General features: G+C 48.8%; 1 pseudogene; it reads left to right on the top strand.

Moving 5' to 3' along the window:
• The window catches only part of LOC124979393 (myomesin-2-like), a 460208-nt pseudogene that overhangs the window by 22670 nt on the left and 425373 nt on the right, over positions 1 to 12165 (top strand).

Raw genomic sequence — 12165 nt, 5'->3', positions numbered from 1 at the left:
CTGAGGCCTCAGGGAATGCCTAAATCAGGAGCAGGCAGGAGCCCATCCCGTGCTGGATGACTGTGGCCTAGTTAGGGATGTGAGACATTCAAAGTGGCACCAGTTTAAAGTGCAGGAGCCATGCAGACCAGTGTGACACATGTCCAGATGCAGTGCTGGCCACAGGTCCTGTCCTCTTGTGTGAGACAGGGCTGGGAGTGTGGAGCAGACCTTCACAGGATTGGGAGAGACAGGGGCAGAGAGGAGGAGGGAGGGAGGGCAGAGAGAGGGAGAGATGGGTAGATAGAAGAAGAGAAAGGGAGATGGGGAGAGAACAGACAGGGAGACAGAGGTACAGAGCAGCCCTCTGTGTTGTCAGAGTGGTTTTCTACCTTGCTCTTTCTGACAAGGAATGACATTGATTTGGGCAATGTCCTCATGGTGTCCCCAAAGCATGCTGATGTCAACTTCAGACCTTTTATGGTGTCTGATTCTGGCACTGGGATTCCTCTTCTTCACCACGGTGCATGTGATGTCTCAGAGACATGCTGACTAGTCTGTGTTTGGGTCACCCTGTGACAGTGGCTGGGCTGTAGTAGCTAACTAACGGAGCTCCAGGTGAGCAGCCAGGTCATCCTGTGGGCTTCATTATTTAGGAGGAAACCAGGCAGATCCCTCTCTGGCTTATTTTAGTGAAGGAAATTATTTTGTTCTTTAAAGTTGATGAGCTGCAAGCACTGGGAGGCTGACCAGCCCCGGGCAACGTGGAGGCAGCAGGGCCCTAAGAGGTGGGTGGAGGACAGAGTAGCTGGCCCAGGCTGGGAAGAGGCAGCAGGGCAGTGGACATAGTAGCTGGTCCAGCCTGGTGGGGGTGGCAGGGGTGAGAACAGATGCAGGTTGAGTGGATCAGAACCCCAGGCTGCAGTGCTGAGTCCAGCTTCCTCGCTGGTGAGACACACAAGACCATCTGGTGTGACCTGCCTGGCTGTTGTGGCGATCCACAGAGACACCAGTGAACCAAGGTGGAACAGCCTCACTCAAGTACCGTGTTCCAGCCAGGTCTGCCGAGGGCCTGCTCAGGTGTTCAACAGTTGGGGCGTGCTTGGTGATAAAGCCAGGCTTTCCTCAGTATGTGAGAACTCCCCAGAGGAGAAGCAGGTTCTAGGAGACCCTCAGGATAGGAGCCCCCTGGGTGCTGTCAAGGGTCTGTCAGCTCTCAGAGTCCTTTCAGGTCATCTGGGAGGCTGGTGTCAGGACCCTGCCCATGAGGTAGGTGTCTGGCTGTCCCTTGCCCTGACTAGATGGTGCCTTTCCTCTGAGCCCTCATGGGGACTTTGGCTCTTATCTTGGGGACACTGTCACATGTCCCACCAAATGACCTCACCCAAGGGAATCACCCAAGGGCGAGCTCCTAACACCACCACTTTGGGAGGACATAGTTGTTCCCTAAACCCAGTCTCTTAAAAAAAATTATTTACTTTTTTTATTTGTTCCTTTTAGCTACACATGACAGTAGAATGTCTTTTGACATATACAAACATGGAATATAACTTTCCATTCTTGTGGCAGTACATGATGTGGAGTTTCACTGGTCATCTATTCATATATGAACATGGAAAGTTATGTCTAATTCATTCTATTGTCTTTCCCATTCACATCCCCCATTATCTTCTGTCCATTCTGTTGAAACTTCAACCCCAACCCCCAATTTGACCTTTGTTTTTTTGGGATTGGCTCATTTCACTTAGCCTGATAGTCTCCAGTACCATCCATTTACCAGCAAATGCCATAATTTCATTCTTCTTTATGGCTGAGTAATATTCTATTGTATATATGTACACAATTTCTTTATCCATTCATCAGTTGAAGGACACCTAGATTGGTTCCATAGCTTAGCTATTGTCAATTGAGTTACTACAAACATTGATGCCCTAAACCCAGTCTTATTTCAGAAATTCATATCAAAACTGTGTTGCCACCTGCAGCAACAATCCCGCAGTAATTTATCGGAGGTGGACTGGAACTGAACTACTTCTATTATCTTTATCTGGGCTACTTCCCTTGCTTACTTGCTTGTTCGCTAGTTTATGGAGGAAGAGAGGGTTTGCTTACATTTAGTTTTAGGGAAAGAGAGGCTTTGAGAGGAAGAGAGACTTTGCTTAGAGGAAGAATGACTTTGCCTAATTTTAGAGGAAGTTTTAGAGGAACTATTTCTTAGAGGTCTGCTGCTTCTTCTTAGAGGCACATCCTGCATCCTGCGTCCTAAAGGTGTGTGCTAGAGGTGCATGCTATCAGAGGTGCTTTCCATCAGAGTTGCTTCTTAGTGGTGCGATCTGCTATCTGCAACCTGCGACCTAGAGGTGTGGCTTTAGTCCTCCATCTTGCGATCTATCAGAGGTGCTGCTTATCAGAGGTGCTTCCTATAGGTGTGTGTCTTATATACCTAAGGAAGCCAATCAGCTTAGGATTAAATAGCATGGTTGGAACAATTGCCACGGTACCAATTAAGAATGAGGAACATCTGTTGATCACTAGCACAAAGGATACATTAACTAATCAGGCAAAAGTAGGTCACACCGTGTTAACACTAATTATGCGCCACCTCTTGGCCCAATGCCAGCTGCCATCCTAGGGCTACCCAAACATGTCTCTGCAAAACTGGTTTCTCGATGGTGTTTTCTGGCCTATCCTCCATTGGAGACACATAGCCACTGCTCATGGCCTTAGAAGGAATCACCACTTGAACAATATAATTCTAGGTTTAGTAGGGCCCTCCTGGGCTGCTGGCCAGGTGGCCTGGGTTCTCTCAGACATTGGCACCCCTTCCTGCTATGTCTATCAGTTTGGTGGACATTCCCTGATGACTGTGAGGCCATGCCACTCAACCTCCTGCAGCCCCTAGGTCTACCCAGGCAAGGTGAGGTGGATGTAAGGTGGGCCAAGGTTCTTCTGAAGCCCTGCACACCAGGCTGGAGTTAGCCATCTGCCAGGCTCACATACCCCCATCCTCCCCTCTGACTCTATAAGTGTCTTCCAGGCAGCCAGCTCTGCACTGCACCCCTGACTCTAGTAGCAAATGGAAAGCACCAAGGCCTAGCTCATGGCTCTTACATGTGGTGTGAAGACAGGCAAAGGGCAGACCAGAGAGGAACCCTGATGTGGTACTGAGTTTGGAACAGAGACTGCAAAGAGAATGGAGCTGGTCAGGGAGGGGAGGGTTGGCCAGGGAGGACATCTGTTGAAGCCATGGTGACACTGTAAAGATTCAGGAGAGCTTTACAGGCAGGGAGTAGCCTGGGAAGACACGGTCTCCATTCTCATGGACCTGAGAGAGCTGTGATGGGGCAGCCTGCGAGGAGGAGGAGGGACACAGAGTCCTGGAGTTAGAAGACCCCAGGGGAAGGTGGACAGGAGGTTGTTACAGCTGGGTAACTCAACATCCTGTGATGAGGGGTCCCCGGCCTCTGAGTGGAGAGGTGAGGTGTGCTGGAGCAGGGGCTCCAGGAGGCGACTGCAGCTGTGGAGGCTGGGTGTGGGGTAGTGGGGTGTGGGGATCAGGATCTGTGCTGACTTGCAGGCTTGCTGATGCATGGGGGTGGGAAAGGAGAGGGCTGTGAACTTGGGTCCCTACTGGAGGTCGGGGAGACTGGGGACTACCCTTCTGTGAAGTTAGGGCAGCTGGAGCTCAGTGACAGGCAGGTTGATGCAGAGTTGCCTAGTGGGTCCCCAGGAGAGGTTGTGCGCATGGGAGATACCAGATGATGCTTGGGGAGATCAAGGGTTGTGTGTGGGGTCACTGCCATAGAAAGTATGCCCGGGCAGGACAGGGTGAGGCTCCCCAGACTGTGCAGATGTGGGAGACTGAGAACGTTTTTGCATGACTCAGGTTGGACCCTGTGAGGATGTTCATACAAGATGCCAATGCAAGTGCACCATCCCGTCAAGGCCAAGATAGAGCCCGCAGGAAGGAGGGTCTGATGCTGGCGGTGACATCACCACAGGAAGTCCTGTGCTAATCATAACAAGATGGGAACTGCTGCATTAGTCCTGCGAGCCTCTTTCCTGTCCGTCCCTGTTGAGTGTGACGTGCTCTCAGGGCTCCAACCAGGTGGTCTGGGAACCTGACCCTTGGCCGTGTGGTGCATGTCATTATTGCCCCAAGCACACCTTCTGAGCAGCAGTGCTTTGTTTTTGTGGCTGCCCTCACCTGGTTGCATGGGTAGGTGTCTGCTGAGGAGCTCAACGCCCAGCCACTCCGTGATGGGAGCAGGGTGCAGGGGCATCTCTTCATCACGTGTTACTTTCCTGCATGTTAGGCTGTTTCCACAGTCCCTATGCATGGTTACCCTATGGACGGTATGTCAGCTGTTGGTCCGATTCCTAATTAGCACCACAAAAATTATTCTTTGACAGCATTAGCCACACAGGAAAATAAAAATGGATAATGCAACTTAGCATGTTCATTTTAATTACACATTTGCCCTTGTGATTCAGAGGCGTTGGGCCTCTGTTCCCCATGGATCAGGTATCCTGAGCTCTCCACTCAAGGTTTATACATTCAGTTTTTGAAAATTAAAAAATAAATAAAACTTTTTTCTTGCAAAAAATGCAATACATATTTATTGTAAAAAAATCATCCCCCAAATTATAATTTCTCCACCCACAATCTGACTCTGATCAGTGTTATGTGTGATGTGCGTCCTGCCCACGTGGACTCATTGAGGAGACCGTTGCTCCGGGAGAGCTCTCCCTGATGGGTTCTTTTTGTCATTGACTGGGTGACTGGGCTCATCATAACTGCTTACCTGCTCACCCCTCTGAACGTCTGAGCATCTGAGCTGGGTTGTGGTTTTCTGCTGTAAGTCTTTGCAGGATAAAATGCTCGCCACTCTTACCACACACTCCTTTTCCTACCTTGGGACAAACCCTGAGGTCTGTGTTTGGTGTTGAAAACTGTACCCGTGTTAGGGTTTTTGACAAATGCCTCCTTGTTCCCACTGCGAGAGAAAGGCACCTGTCTGCTCTTTTCAAGGACAGATGTTGCTCTTGTGGTGGCCAAATTCCGTGGGTGTGGAGCAATTTCTCATTTTATTTTGTCTCCCTGGTTTCAAGCATTGCACATTTCCCCACAAGCTTATGTCATCTGCATTCTTCTTTGGCACTCTGCCTTTTCACATCATTGTCTTTAAAATTTTTTATTTCTTCTAATTAGAACACATGACCATAGAATGCATTTATCTACTTTGGTATATGAGATATAAATGGGGTACAATTTTTCCTTTTTCTGATGGTACATGTTGCAGGATCACATGGGTCATGCAGTCATATATGTACGTGAGGTAACAATGTCTGTTCCACTCTACTGTCCTTCCTACCCCATACCCCTCCCCTCCCTTCACTCCCCTCTACCTAATCTAAAGCAAATATGTCCCTCCCTGTGTCCCCACCCTTATTGTGAACTCGTATCTGTATATCAGAGAAAACAGCCTTTTCATGTCATTGCTTTTTTAAAAATATGTTTTTAGTTGTGGATGGACCTTTATTTTATTGACTTATATGTGTTGCTGAGAATTGAACCCAGTGCCTCACCCGTGCCAGACAAGTGCTCCACCCCTGAGCCACAGCCCAACCCCCATCATTGCCTTTTGATGAGTGGGCTGGTTGGCATTTTGTCCTTTCCTGGCCACAATGGTGAGGACCTGCCCAAGGCCAGCCCTGGGTGGGCACGTGCTCATGGGAGCACCATTAGGCAGGCTCTCCTGGAGTCTTTGCAAGTAGTGGAGGATGTGGCTGGAGCAGGCTGTGTGCTGAGAAGCAGGGACCCACTGTGAGTGGGCCTGGAGGCAGAGAGCACTCCACCACAGCAGAGCCTCTGCCCTCTCCTCATCTCTTCCCAGCTGGCCCTGCTCTGTGCCTGTGCTTTGCATATGATGGCTTTGTTCCTTGCTGCCTGGACTGTCCTGTTTCTGGGAGATGTCTCCACCAGCCACTTGCAGTTTCTGTGAGTTGTTGGATGATTTCTGAGCAAACCCCAACTTGGATGCTCTTTCCGATGTGCTGATGAAAGGGTCAAAGTGGACCAAGATATTCTTTGGAGAAGGCCAGGCCTCACTGTTCTTCAACCACCTGAACAAGGACAATGAGTGCCTGTAAACCCTGAAAATTGTGTCCCTGGGTGAAGTCAGTGACCACAGTGCCTTCCTGTTTGTCAGAGGTGGGCTGGTTCACAGCCTGAGCCTGCAGTAGGAGGCCCCACAGTGAGGAAGGGACCCAGCAGGCTGCAGGAGGGTGGAGGATGGCCATTGTCCTCGCAGACCTCCCCCAGGCAAGGCAAGCACCGCCCAGAGATGAGGAGGCCAGATGAGTCAGAAAAAACAGGCATGGCCTCCCTGACCCCCGCCATCACCAGAGTGTGAAGGGACCCTCAGAGTTAGATTAGAGGAGAGAGAAGTATGTAAAGCCTGGGGAGGCCCATCAGGCCGCTGCCTCTCCGACAGCCCACAGAGGCCGTGAGAGGACAGCACTGCTGTTTCCATGACCCCAGCTGCAGTTGCACTCATATTTAGGATGATCCTGGCACAATAACCAGGAATTCCTGAAGATCTGGGTCAGGCAGTGTCCTTGTGCATTAACTCACACCCTGGCTCAGAGTCAGGGCACTGAATCCATTTGTGGAAAGAAAACCAAAAATCAGGATGTACCAGGCACAATGTAGGCACACACACAATGTAGGTATCACACACACAACTATAACATGACGTGTGACAGACTCAACATGCAATTGCACCTAACAGGTAACCGGTAATACATAACGTGTATCAACATATGCTTAACATGCATGTATGACACATGACATTCCTCCTTTTGCAAGTGAAGACTCCAAGGCTCAAGGCATGGGGACCAGCTCTGATCATGTTGGAGCCAGAGAATGAGTTCCCTTTGTGAAGCCATGTGCTCTGAACTCAGAAGTGATTGTTCCTTTCCTCAGCATCAACCTGTGGCCTCCCCTGCACCACCCCATTGCCCTCTGCAGGCTCCTGAGAGGTACAGGGTACCCTGCTGGGGAGACACAGTCACTCCAGGTGTAGCCATCCTTATTGGCAGGCCTTACCTGGGCCCAGGGTTTTCCAAGCCCAGGCATGGGTGCCCTGAGGCACAGTCAGTATGCTGTTTTCTCCATGTGGCAGTCCTTGAGTCATGTTTGAGGGAGGGCTTCTTTGTTGGAGAACAACTCAACACTGGGGACCTACCTCACCTCCGAACGTCCCTAGACCTTGAGAGTTGGCAGGGCTGCCATCTTAGACCCTTCCAAAGTTTGGCTATTCCATGAGGCTGACATTAAACATGCCTCTCTTTCTTTCAAATGCCTGTGGCAAGGTATCTCACCAATGAAAGGCAATGAATGCAGTGTAGCTTGAACTGCTTGCTTATTCAGCACCACCAGCAGGAAGGAACCAGGTCAGTGTGGCGGCTTAGCCCTCTGATGACTTTCTGAGGGGAAGTATCTGGCCAATGCCAAGAAATCCTCAGCTTTTCCTATGCTGAGAAATTGCAGGGGAAGCCGTGAGCTTACTCTGCTGAGGAGTACACCAGTCACACCTGCTGAGCAAACACACTCTAGACAAGGAAACGAGATGCTCAGAGAGTCAGCTTCTCAATTCCTCTGCTGGCCATCAGCATAGCCAGAGTTAAAACTGCATTATGGTTGTAAAGAGTATGTAAAAGGAATGGATAGAGAAGTGACCCAAACATACTTTCTTGAAAAAACTTAAAACCCCCAAATTTTCAGGGATTTTGAAATATAAACATCTAAGGTGATATTTCTCAGGCATTAAAAATGCTGACTCATCAATGTGTTAGTAAATTTTTGACAATGTGTCCTTATGTGACCACACGAAACAAAGAGGTGAACTTTAATCTCAGATCCAATCATAAAATGTCACAGCCTTGAGAATCTTATGGAGGGCTCAGTGTTCTGAGTTTTAAACAACCTGTGTGTTTGCATTTCTTGGCACTGATCCACCAGAGGATAGACGTGTCTGAGTGACTAAAGTTGGAGATGAAGGTGGGCGTAGCCCAGCAGGGAGATCTGAGTTTGGAGGAGCTGGGGCCAGGTTTGGCAGTGACCCTTACTGTAAGTGACAGTGAAAATGTCTTCCCACTCAGATGCTGACCTGCTGGTCACAGGGACTCCTGGAGCGCCCGTGAACTTGCAGTGCAATGATGCAAACTGAGACTATGTCAGCATCACATGAGATCCACCCAACACCACCATCGAGAGCCCTGTCATCAGCTACTTTGTTGACCAGTGAGTGGGCCTGGCATTCTTCCTGTGACAAAAGCACCCTGAAATGAATGTCAGCACGGACAGCAAATATGGATACATTCTAAGTGCAAGCAGTTGTGCAATTCCTGACTGGCTCAGGAACATCACTGTTTGGGTATGTAATGTTCTTGACTAAGTGATTGGTAGATACTACCCAGTGGTCTGAGCCCAGGGTAAGCCCAAGAGTATCTTTTGGTTGATTTTGGAGCCTCGTTGGCCTTTTGTACCCAGTAATAGATCCAGGCATGCTCTGAGCCTTCAGGCCTGTGTGCTGAGTGTCAAGCCTGTGCCCAGAGCAGAAGGGGCTCCCCTGTGGCACGGCGACACTGAGGTCCCACCCGGAGTGTCAAACAGCAGGAGCCAGGCCAGCTCACAGTCCCACAGCTTTGGTCTTTTGTTCTATTGAGTAAAAAAGGGTTTCTCCTGTTTTCCAAGTGAGGAATATTGTAGCCTTGAAGGACAAATACTGGATTTGTCTTTGTATTAATAACTTAAATTTAGACCATCATTAAACCCAGTGGGGTTTTAGCTCTTTGATTTTACTTTATTTGGTGCAATTGTTGGAGCCTGGGAGGAATACTGAACAGACTAGTGTGTGTATCAGATGTGGAACATAAGCCCTAAATGTACATTTCAGTCATTGGAAGAAATTGCCGTTAAAGAAAGTGAATTTAGAAGTGAGACAGAGGTGCATAGTCTTGGGTTACAAGGAGGACTCCTGTCATTGATTTAAGATTTTATGGATATGGCAGTAAAATCCATGATTATTTCAGGAAAGAAACAATCTGTGTGACTTTTTGGCTTAGGCAGATGACATTCTCTCCTTCAACCAGCGAAGTTCCCTGGGCAGAGAAGCATCCACCACTGAGAGATGACTGGGGAGCTGGTGACTGATCTAGAGTGTTGGGTTCAGGACCAGCCCACACCTGGGATGTCTGGTGTTTCCAACCATGATGTCAAATCCCTTCATGCACCTTTCAGTCAATAATCCATGCTCCTCCCCCTCACTAAAACAACTACAGAACAGAACATTCCAGAAGGCGGCACACTGCCTCCAGGCCTTCTCCACCTGGGCCTGCTCTCAGTAGATCTGAGTTGAGTCCCCTGCAGACCCCAGAGCTGACCATGCAGGACTCTGACTGGGACAGACCAGGGCATATGGATCAGAGAATATTCACTGTCTTTCCTGGGTAACTGGTGAAGTGAGTCTTTGTCTCCAGACATGAATGTTCTCCTCACGCTGATGTTTTCAACTTGCTTTTTTCTCCTGGGCATTTAACATGATGATTTTGTACTTAAGTTTCTCAACCATTGAGAAATACAGGCTAATCTTTCCTGCATTTCCAGGCTTCTGGTCAGGACTTATTCCCAGGTATTTCTGGAAATAATAAACAATGTTATTTGGTATATTGGGAGTCTGCATCCCGGGAGAATCTATCCCTTGGCTCAGCTGGAGAAGGTGCATGTGGGGGGCACCCAGGGAAGGGGGTTGCATTGGCATGTAGGTTGGGAAAAGAACTGTGGAGGTTAGAGCTGAAATAACTGCCTGAGGCTGTTGTACCTATGCGTGTTTGAGGGCAGGAATTGATCTTGAGCTGAAGTATGAAAACTCTGATAATTTATCTATCTATCATCCGCCTGTCTAGATACTATGGCTATCTCTGCTACAAAAGGTATTTAAAAAGAGAGAAAGATTCTGCATTTCCTGAGCAGCTCTGTCTTCCAGTTTACTATTCTACTCTTTGTGTAAATCCGTTTTTTCACAGCATGGATTTTGCCGTGTGAGAGTCTCCAGTGACAACTGATATACGTGGATTCACCTGTAAATGTTTGGCAGTTGGCTATGTGGGTTGTTACCTGCTTTCCCCTTTTTTTACTTTTTTACTTAGTGGGAACTAACAACTGGGTTCATTGCAATAATGTCCCCTTGAAAATCTGCAAACACCCCGTGAAGGGACTTTGAGGGAAGGTGGTACGTTTTTTGTGAGAGGGCCATCCATAGCGCGGGAGTCAGCAGACCTTCCTGGGTCTCTGATGCTGAGGCTGCCCTTGACCCTGCTGACCTCAGAAGGTTACAAGGTAGGCTGTGGGCATGTAAGTTAAAGGATAGCTGGGCACTGGAGCCGTTCGGGTGATTTGTTCTTTCCATCAAAGCCACTGTACGTGAGCCTCCAGAATGCCATTGAGAGCCAAGCAGGTCTGGGATGTTCTGTTCCCCCAGGTCTCCATCAGTGTCCTGTAGGATGGGAACAGCCAGGCTGCCATCTGCACTTTCCAACCAGTGCCCTGTGTTCATGGAGCTCTGCCCTGGAATCCTATTCAGTGGGCCCAGAATGAGACCTTTCTCAGTCCACGGATGATATAATTACAGCACAAGATAAGAACAAGGGACCTTGAAACCAAGCTGCTCTGAATCTGAGTCTTCATTTCATGTGACACAGGTTCCTTTCCTTAATGGAGTTGGACCCTTAATTATGGCTTTAAATGAGCCAGTACACTTTCCTTACCTGCCAGGTTCTTTGAGTCCACTGTGAAGAGCTGAGAGGTGCTAACCATGGCCAGGACACCCTCTTCACCTATTCCTGCAGATGGCTGTGTTGCAGGGAGATTCAGAGTGGCTTAGACCTTGTCTGGAATGGGGCTGCCCACTCCTGTAGGCACCCTCGGGCACCAGCTCAGTATCACCTTTTCTCTCTACAACAATTCACCTGGAGGGAGAGAAAGAGATTGTGATCTACCAGGACAACCTTGAAAGTTAGTGACTCTGGGCCACCTGGTTTCAGCTGTGCCTACTGGAGGGGTTTAGGATGCTACTTAGAGATACATGAGGACAAAATAGCCACAGTCTTTCCAAGTGAGAAGGATGCTGCAGGCTGAGCCTGCAGGCATATGGAGCACAGACATTAGCACAGGTGAGTGAAGCAGGAGGAGGGAGAGGCGAGGCCGGCCAACTGACCAGTTCTCCAGCTGGGCTCTCAGAGGTATGCTCTTGGACCACAGAAGGGAAGCACACTGAGCCTGGGATGTAATGTCACTTGCAGGTGCTGGGTCCTTTCTTAGAACTCAGTTAGTGGAAGAGTGTATTATTTACCTTTTTTTTAAAGCAAAAATTTCATTCCTAACCTTTAAACCAAAATGGATTGAGTCTTTCCTGTTGAATCATGTTCTGGTTGGAAAATTCCTATCTCCTTTCTTTATATTTAGTATTGTGAATACTTCTCATTGATATCCTTCTCAGAGGCAGCTGGAATCTTACTAAGGAGATTCCAGTATTTTTGATCATAGCACAGAGTATGGGGAGTGAAAACTTAAAGAGGTGAGATTCCAGATCAGTCTGGACCTGCTGGCCAGAGAGGTACTTCTTATCTCTTCTTTACCAGTGCTGTGTCAGAAGAGTTTCTTCCTGAGACAGTTGTCTGTCTGGGGTTTGTGATTTGCTTCTGTGTTTGACATGTGTGGTTCCCAATGATGTGCATGCTTCATTTCTTCTGCCCTGGAAAGTCTCCTCTCTAGGGCCTCAGAGTGGACAGGTATCTCAGGGCTGTCCATGAGGGAAGTCATGTACTGAGGACTGTCTTCAAGGGCTCTGCACAACTGCCTGAGGTAGCACCCAAGCCCTCGGAACACCTCTACCTCCAGGAGACCTTAGAGACCAGCAGGGATGCTCAATAAACAGGAATAGAAGGCCATGTCCTGGGCAGGTTGACTTCTGACTCCCCAGTCACTGTCTGTCTTCCTCAGCCAGCACCGTGCCCAGTGCCCTGTCCACACTCTACCTTGCTTTAAGGGTTAGAACATAGAGGCTTTCATAATGGAGAAATGACTCCAGGTGATACTGGAGAGATTCCTTGCTGCAGATC

The sequence above is a fragment of the Sciurus carolinensis genome, chromosome 3 (assembly GCF_902686445.1).
Source record: "Sciurus carolinensis chromosome 3, mSciCar1.2, whole genome shotgun sequence".
Classification (NCBI taxonomy): Eukaryota; Metazoa; Chordata; class Mammalia; order Rodentia; family Sciuridae; genus Sciurus; species Sciurus carolinensis.
The sequence above is the reverse complement of the archived record's forward strand: the minus strand, read 5'-3'. Positions and strand labels throughout refer to the sequence as shown.